An 8,026-nucleotide genomic window follows, 5' to 3' on the forward strand; every position below is an offset into this window, starting at 1 on the left:
GCAACACTGGATCTGAGCTACGTCTGTGACCTACACCACAGCTCACAGCCACGCCCGATCCCCGACGCACTGAGCAAGGCCAGGGATTGAAATCGCGTCCTCACGGATAATAGTCAAGTTTATTACCACTGAGCCAAAACGGGAAGTGAAGGTGAAGTTTTCTTTTTTTTTTTTTTTTTTGCCTTTTCTAGGGCCACTCCCGCGGCATACGGAGATTCCCGGGCTAGGGATCTAATCGGAGCTGTAGCTGCCAAACCCACGCCAGAACCACAGCAATGCAGGATCCGAGCCATGTCCGCGACCTACACCACAGCTCACAGTTCTCGTCGTGGCTCAGCGGATTACAAACTTGACTTGTATCCTCAGTGGGTTAAGGATTTGGCGTTGCTGTGGCTGTGGTGTGGGTCACAGAGGCGGCTCAGATTCCACGCTGCTATGGCTGCAGTGTAGACTGGCAGCTACAGCCCTGATTCGACCCCTTGCCTGGGAACTTCCATATGCGATGGGTGCAGCCCTAAAAATAGGAAGCCATAAAGAAAGAAAGGGAGACGTCTTACAACGATCTAAGCTAATGCAGAAGAATATTCACCCTCTTCCCCAAACATACAGCTAACATTTTGCCTCCAAAACGGTTTCTAATACCTAGCTGGAATCTAAAGCAAGAAAGGGTGCCAGATACAGGGGGAACTTTAAGCTACAGCGGTGAACCCAAACTGAAACACATCATTCAATGAGCTTTCAGAAATAATATGGAGTTCCCGTCATGGCGCAAAGGAATTGAATCCAACTAGGAACCATGAGGTTGTGGGTTCGATCCCTGGCCTCGCTCCGTGGGTTCAGGATCTGGTGTTGCCGTGAGTTATGATGTAGGTCGCAGGCGTGGCTTGGATGCTGTGTTGCTGTGGCTTTGGCGTAGGTTGGCGGCTACAGCTCTGAACGGACCCCTAGCCTGGGAACCTCCATACGCCGAGGGTGCAGCCCTGAAAAGACAAACAACCACAAAAATAAAAAAATAAAAAATAATAAATGCCGTAGGAACTTGGGTTAAGGCACTAGGAGAGGAAGGCTTAGGTCCCAGCAAGTGTGAAAGGGACCTGAACTTCCTAGATAAGGTCAGGGTTAACCAAGCGATGAGCTACCAGCCCTTAGAAGCAGCACCAAAGCTGGCTGTGTGCAGCAGACGAGGAGTGGCAAAAGAATAACCCTTGCGGCAATCTCACTCCTAGATATTTGCCCAACAGAAAGAAAAGCATATGTCCACCAAAAAAGACTTATTTCTAGAAGCCACATTCAAATAGCTCAAAAGTGAAAGTAACCCAAACATCTACGAAAAACAGACGGTACGAACATATTGCTGGAGTCGCACAATAGATTGCCACGCTGCAGCAAAACAGCACAAACCATTGAGACGGGCACTGGGAAGTGGGGTGCTGCCGTGACAAATCCCTAAAAACATGGAATTGGCCTGGGGGTGACGTGCTGGGTAGAAAGAACCTGGAAGAATCTGGAGAAGCACGAATGCAAACCCCTTGACGGCCCTGAGGCGCTTGTTCGGCGACACACGGAGGTTCACAGCCCTGATGACCGAGGTAAAGAAACCTCCGTCCTCTTAGAGCAACATCCGAAATCAGCATCTTAACGTACACGTCTGCAACTGTCATCAACAGGCTGCTGGGAGACAGGAAAGGCACTTCTGCTGAGGCTCTGCGGGAAACGCAGAACGTGTGATTGGAAAACGTACGGAAGAAGGATCTCGTTACACGTTGACAGAACGCTTAGCTAAACTGCATCCTTCGGCTGCAGACAAAGGAACCCATCCCAATCACAAAAGATGTCAGGAGAGGAGTTCCCGTCCTGGCGCAGCAGGAACAAATCCAACGAGGAACCATGAGGTTGCAGGTTCCATCCCTGGCCTCGGTCCCTGGGTTAAGGATGTGGCGTTGCCGAGAGCTGTGGTGTAGGTCGCAGACGCGGCTCGGATCCTGCGTTGCTGTGGCTGTGGCGTAGGCCGGAAGCTGCAGCTTGGATTAGACCCCTAGCCTGGGAACCTCCACATGCCGCGGGAGCAGCCCTAGAAAAGGCAAAAAGCCAAAAAAGAAAAAAAATGTCAGGAAAGTGTGCTTTGGAGAGAAAGCCAAGGGCGTGGTACAAAAGGTCACTTTGCTGGGTGACGCAGGGGGCTCATTCTCATTCTTTTTTGGCCACCCCTTGGCATATGGAATTCCAGCCCAGGAGATCAGATCCGAACCACAGCTGCCACTGATCCTTTAACTCCTGATGCCAAAGCGGGGATGGAACCTGGGTCCCGGCGCTGCAGCCACCACTGATCCCGAAGTGCCACAGAGGAAATTCCAAGCAGAGAACTCTGTGAAGAGATTAGCTGTGCGCCATCCCTTTAGAAGCAAAAAATAAAGATGGAGCTCTTCAGGAAAGACCTGTGGATGAAGCTTTTACGCAGTGACACAGGTGGGAGGTCCACAAGGTTTTGCAGCATGTTCATCTGCAGAAACAGGGGCTGCTGGACGTTCAGAGACAAAGATGAAATGGAAGAAGTCTATCCAACCTCAAAATCCGACAGGCAGGAAACAGACTCCATGCTACTCAGCTGCAAACAAGTGCGACCCTTGCTGAAAAAGGAAGAAGACTCAGGGTGGAGCCGCTGGTCCAGGGGGCAGACCATTAAGCCACAGAGGCTAATTCTGAGGCCTCACATGGGCTGGCTTTGCTCCATGGGATTTCAGAGTCGCTTGGGGCTGCGATTGCTTTTCCCTTCCGTTTTCTCCTTTTTTTGACAAGGAATGTCTCCTAAACCTCGCTCGCCCTCGTCGTCTGGAATGAGATCACTTATTTTCTAGGGGCACAGATGACAAGGAGCTTTGCCTCGGGAAGAATGACACACAGAGTCTCACCCACAACCTGATTTACATTATTCATAGCATGAGATTTGTGACTTCTGAGCTAATGCGATTTAGGCAAGGTTTTTGGACTTTGAGTCGACGCTATAAAGGGCTGAGACTTTGGGGGATGCTAGGATGGGAGGAGTATACTTTGCATATGGAATGGAGGTGAATCTTTGGGGGCCGTCGGGTGGACTGTGATAGACAGAGGAAGGACCCCTTGAAGAATAAGCGGACTCTGCAGGTGTACAAAGCCAAGGATCTTGAGATGGGGAGAGTATCCTGAGTTCTCCAGGTGGGTCCATGGTAATTGCAAGGGTGCTGTCTCGGAGGGATTGTTCAAGAGGTCAAAGTGAGGGTGAAGCCCCCGTGAGGTTGAAGGCACGGATGGAATGAATACAGTCATGAGCCAAGGGATGCCAGTAGCCTTTAGAAGCTAGAAGGGGCAAAAAAAAAAAAAAAGGAGTTCCCACTGTGGCTCAGTGGGTTAAGAACCCAACTAGCACCCACGAGGATGCCTCTTCCAGCTCCTGGTGTTGCTGGAAGCTCTTGTGTTCCTCAGCCTGAGGATACGGCACGCCAATCCCTACCTCCACTGTCACGTGGCTGTCTTCCGGGGGCGTCTGTCTTCACAAGGCATTTCCTTTTTGCTTTTTTTTTTCCTTTTTTTTTTCTTAGGGCCGCACCCGAGGCCTGTGGAGGTTCCCAGGCTAGGAGTGGAATCAGAGATACAGCTGCCAGCCTGCACCACAGCCACAGCAACGCGGGATCCGAGCGTGTCTGTGACCTACACCACAGCTCACGGCACTTAACCTTAACCCACTCCTTAACCCACTGAGCAAGGCCAGGGATCGAACCCACATCCTCATGGATCCTAGCTGGGCTCATTAACTGCTGAGCCACAAAGGCAACTCCTGGCATTTTCTTTTTCTTAGAGGGCCATCAGTCATGTTGGGCTGGCACCCACCCTAATGACCTCATCTTAATTATTTCTGCAAGACCCCCTTCCCAATAAGGTCACATTCTGAGGTAATGAGGGGTAGGACTTCAACATATCTCCTTGGGAGACACAGTTCAACCCATAATACCACCCCCACAGAGCAAAGGAGAAAATCCATACGCTCATTTCCATAACAAGCACAAAAAGCATTTGAAAAGCGTCAGCATCCGTTCATGACATAACTCTCAGCAAACTAGCAATGGAACAGAACTTCCTCACTGGCATAAAGGTATCTTCAAAAAACCAGGAGCGGGAGTTCCTGTCGTGGCTCAGTGGTTAACGAATCTGACTAGGAACCATGAGGTTGCGGGTTCAATCCCTGGCCTTGCTCCTTGGATTAAGGATCTGGCGTTGCCGTGAGCTGTGGTGTAGGTCACAGACGTGGCTCAGATCCTGCATGGCTGTGGCTGTGGCTGTGGCGTAGGCCAGCAGCTGTGGCTCTGATTCGACCCCTAGCCTGGGAACCTCCATATGTCACAGATGTGGAACCTCCATATGCTGCAGGAGTGGCCCGAGAAGTGGCAAAAAGACTCCGGGCCAGGAGGACAAAAGACTGAATGCTCTCGATACTGGACCGAGATAGCAAATGCTGGGGAAGGAGGCCAACAGGCCCCCTCCCATGCTCCATCCTCCACCCGGCCCTGGAGGCCTGGCAGAAGGATGAAGCGAGACCTGGGAAAGCATGCAAACAAACAGGAAAGCATCTGCTCATTAAGAACATGATAACATGATGGCCAAAAGGCACACGAAAAAATGCTCAACATCACTGCTTATTAGAGAAACGCAAATCAAAACTACAATGAGGTACCACCTCACACCAGGTCAGAAGGGCCATCATTAACAAATCTACAAATAAAAAACGCTGGAGAGGGTGTGGAGAAAAGGGAGCCCTCCTTCACTGTCGGTGGGAAAGTAAATTGGCACAACCACTATGGAAAACAGTATGGAGGTTCCTCAAAAAAAAAAACTAAATAGAGAACCACCATATGACCCAGAAATTCCACTCCCGGGCATTTATCTGGACAAAACTTTCATTGAAAAAGATACACACACTTGCACCCCTGTGTTCACTGCAGCACTATTCACAATAACCAAGACACAACAGCCAAACAACCCAACTGTCCATCGACAGATGGATGGATGAACGGATTCAGAAGATGTGGTACGTATACACAATGGAATACTACTCAGCCATAAAGAGAACAAAATAATGCCATTTGCAGCAACGTGGATGGAACCAGAGACTCTCATATTAAGTGAGATAAGTCAGAGAAAGACAAATACCATAAGATACCACTTATATCCAGAATCAAGAATTTGGCACATATGAATCTTTCTACAGAAAAGAAGCAAACTCATGGACATGGAGAACAGACTCGTAGTTGCCAAGAGGAAGGGGAGGGAGTGGGATGGACTAGAAGTTTGGGGGTTAGTAGATGCAAACTATTGCATTTGGAATGGACAAGCAATGAGATCCTGCTGTACAGCACAGGGGATTCTATACAGCCACTTGTGATGGAACGTGATAGAGGTTAATGGGAGAAAAAGAATGTGTAAGTGTGTATATAGCTGGGTCACTTTGCTCTACAGCAAAAATTGACAGAACATTGTAAATCAACTATAATAAAAAATAAATTCTTATAAGTAAATACAATTTTTTTTTGTCTTTTTGCCATTTCTTGGGCCGCTCCCACAGCATATGGAGGTTCCCAGGCTGGGGTTGAATCGGAGCTGTAGCCACCGGCCTGCGCCACAGCCACAGCCACTCAGAATCCGAGCCGTGTCTGCAACCTACACCACAGCTCACGGCAACACCAGATCCTCAACCCACTGAGCAAGGGCAGGGATGGAACCCGCAACCTCATGGTTCCTAGTCAGATTCGCTAACCACTGAGCCATGACGGGAACTCCAAGTAAATACAATTTTTTAAAAAAGAATATGATAAGGTGGATTTCCCCTGTGGCACACCAGTTAAGGATCTGGCAGTGGCTTGGGTTGCTGCTGTGGCACAGGTTCAATCCCTGGCCCTGGAACTTCCACAAGCCATGGGTGTGGCCAAAAAAAAATCCCAGTAATACACACAAAAAAGAAATATTTAGGGATAAAAAAACTTTTTTGGCCACACCTGCAGCATGTGAAAGTTCCCAGGGCAGGGATCAAACCTGTACGACAGGGAGTTCCCTTTGTAATTCAGTGGTTAAAGAACCCAACTAGGATCCATGAGGATGCAGGTTCGATCCCAGGGCAAACTCAGTGGGTCAAGGATCCGGCATTGCCATGAGCTGTGGTATAGGTCACAGACGTGGCTCGGATCTGCCGTTGCTGAAGCTGTGGCGTAGAACAGCAGCTGCAGCTCTGATTCAACCATGGCTGGGAACTTTCCTATGTGGTGGGTGCAACCCTAAAAAGCGGGGGGGGGGGGGGGAACACCTGTCTGGCAGCTGCCACCAGAGCCGCATCAGTGGCAATATTGAATTCTTAAGCTGCTGAGCCACCAGGGAAGTCCTCATTTTTTTTAAGTTTTATGGAAGTATAGGTGATTGACAATTTGCATTAGGGATACATTTTAAAAGATATGGGCAAAGCCTCCACAACGAAAATTATTCCCAATTATCGCTGAGGGTAATTAAAGAAGAAGTAAATATTGGAGTTTCCGTCGTGGCTCAGGGGTTAACGAATCCGACTAGGAACCATGAGGTTGCGGGTTCGATCCCTGGCCTCAATCAGTGGGTTAAGGATCCGGCGTTGCCGTGAGCTGTGGTGTAGGTCGCAGACGCGGCTCGGATCCAGCGTTGCTGTGTCTGCGGTGTAGGCCGGCGGCAACAGCTCCGATTCGACCCCTAACCCAGGAACCTCCACATGCTCCGGGTGTGGGCTTAAAAAGACAAAAATAAAATAAAAGATAAAATAAGAAGAAGAGCTAAATATTTATATTGACATACGGTTAGGATGTCACTTCTTTCCAAATTGATGTAGAGCCTCGATATTTCTCCAGTCATAATCCCGGGAAGCTTTTTTTCATAGAAATGTTTATGCTAATTATAAAACGTATAGGAAAATGCGACGCTAAGATAATCAACGCAACTTGGAAGAAGAAGAGCAAGGCCGGAGGACCCCCGCTGCCTGACCTCGGCATTTGCGTAAAGCTGCAGCAGACAAGGGGATGTGGGATCGTCAGGACGAATCACAACTCGGTCAATGGAGCTGCGGAGAGAGCCCAGAACTTAACCCACTCATTCAGTCAACTGATCCGCAGTAAAGCTGCCGGGGTCAGTCAATGCTGGAGAGGGGGCTGTCTTTCCTTTTCCGTTCCTTTCCGCTTTACTGAGACACAAGGGACATGTGGGGCTGGGTAAGTTTAAGGTACACAGGATAATGATTTGACTTCCATACATAATGACATGACCACAAAATCTTCTTTTTCTTTTCAGGCCCACACCCACAGCACATGGGCGTTCCCCGGCCAGGGGCTGAATCGCTGCAGCTGCCCGCCTGCACCGCAGCCACGGCAACGCCAGATCCTTAACCCACGGAGTGGGACCAAACATCAAACCCGCATCCTCGTGGGTTCGTTCCCACTGAGAGACAGCGGGCGCTCCGATAACCCCAATATTAACGAACAGCCATCATCCCATTTAGACATAAAATTAAAGAAACAGGAAAAAGGGTTTTTTTTTCCCTTGTGATGAGAAACCACGGATTTGAAAAGTTTAAGAAGAGTGGTTGCCTACCATGGAAAAGAGCAGGGAGAATTCTGCGGGGTGATGGAAATCTCCTAAGCACCGGCGCCAAAGACACTAGTGCCCGCATCTGTCAAAGTCCTTCCGGCTCCAGTACATGAGATACTATGGGAGCTCCCATCGAGGCGCAGCAGAAACGAATCTGACGAGGAACCACGAGGACGCAGGTTCGATCCCTGGCCTCGCTCCGTGGGGTAAGGATCTGGCGTTGCCGCGAGCTGGGGTGTAGGTCGCAGACGCGGCTCGGATCCCACATGGCTGTGGCTGTGGCTGTGGGGCAGGCCGGCAGCTGGAGCTCCAATTTGACCCCTAGCCTGGGAACCTCCATATGCCGTGGGTGTGGCCCCCAAGAGCAAAACAGAACAAAAAAACCTAAGACGTGTATGTA

Source organism: Phacochoerus africanus, chromosome 5 (genome assembly GCF_016906955.1).
Source record: "Phacochoerus africanus isolate WHEZ1 chromosome 5, ROS_Pafr_v1, whole genome shotgun sequence".
In the NCBI taxonomy this organism is placed as follows: Eukaryota; Metazoa; Chordata; class Mammalia; order Artiodactyla; family Suidae; genus Phacochoerus; species Phacochoerus africanus.